The sequence below is a fragment of the Schistocerca cancellata genome, chromosome 9 (assembly GCF_023864275.1).
Source record: "Schistocerca cancellata isolate TAMUIC-IGC-003103 chromosome 9, iqSchCanc2.1, whole genome shotgun sequence".
Taxonomy (NCBI): domain Eukaryota; kingdom Metazoa; phylum Arthropoda; class Insecta; order Orthoptera; family Acrididae; genus Schistocerca; species Schistocerca cancellata.
Window position 1 is genome coordinate 254,715,367 of NC_064634.1, and position 1,522 is coordinate 254,716,888.

The following is a 1,522-nucleotide window of genomic DNA, read 5'->3' on the forward strand; positions in this document are numbered from 1 at the left end:
TAACCGTTAATAACATAGTTGGCTTATCATATTTAGCCATTTCTTTATTTACGACATTTTCTTTCTTTTGCTTTTTGTTATGAACTTTCCAGTTCCTTTTATTTACCGAACGTTGAATACTTTAACATAAGCTAAATAGTCACAGTTATCTTGCTTCACATATCTCATCATCAAATTAGTGACGCATTTTACCACTCTTTGGAATTCGTTTTCCTTATCAAAGATAATTTGAACCTTTAAATACTAGCTTATGTGCATAATATTTAACGGTAAACTGATCACGAATAAAATATTACCTTTTCTTCACTACAAATTTGTTTTCTTATGTTTGTTTTTTTCTTTAAAGATTGGCGATCTTTTTTTCCTTTATCTGATTTTCTTTTTCTCTCTTTATTTAGGTTAAGTAGGGCTAAAATTAGCAATCGGTTCTTATTGTAATTTTAAACAATATAAAAAATCTTTATTCGTGAAACACAAACTATAAATACGGGGAAGGTGTGTGACCCCCAGTGTTTGCCAGCAAGTGTTGTTGACAATATCACCTATTCGAAAATACAGAGTTACTACCAACGTCAGTATTTTCTGTCTGAACATATTGCAACCAAAACTTGACTTCTTTAAGCGTTGGCTCCATTTTAATTGAATCCCGCTAAGATGTCATAAAAGTTTGGCATCTGAACACAGAATCTGCTTGAAGAAAAAGCTGACGCTATCATCTTTCTGTTGATGGTTCCCATCTTGGGCTCACTACTTTTGCCCCTTTCCTACAGAGTTCAGAATCTTTTTCATTATTTCGTAAGTACCCAGCCTTTTACCACTATTAGATTTCGCAATTGCTAAGTATGTAGGCTGCTAAACACATAGTGTTCTCACGGCTACTTTCAAGCACATAAGGAAAAAAGAAAAAAAAAAAAAAAACAGAAGCCGCTCAGCTCAACTCAGGATTCTGCTCAGTTCTATAATTTCTCTCTTACGAAATAGTATCCAAACTCTGCCCTACTACCAAAGTCCTCCACCAAAATGGATATTCAGAACTATTACAAACACAAAATATCCGTGCTCATTGACAACTCAACCTCAGACATTCACTGGCGTAAAACTGCTCTGGACAAGATGTACTGTCGTCGTAATATAGTGAGTCTCGAACACTCACAAAACTGTCTGTAGAGTCATGTGCACTCATTTAACAAGAACTAAGGACTAACTGAATCCTCTCGCCTATAGTGCCAAATGTCAGATCAAACTTCTTACTTACCCAGCGTGAAGTAATTCGCTCGATTCTCCAAAGAGCGGTTAGCTCTCCCGGCCAGTTAACGTGAAGTTATGTAATCTTACTTGCGACCTATTAAAAACAGTACTCTCTCTAAAGTCACGATAAACGTATTCAGAATCATTAAACTGAAGAAAAGACAAGGGCCATTACCCTTTCAACAGTATTTGTGTTGCTCATGTACGCCATCGTGAAGCTCGATAGTGGCTAGTTGAGTACTCATTTGTAGGCATCAGTTACCAGACCGCCTTC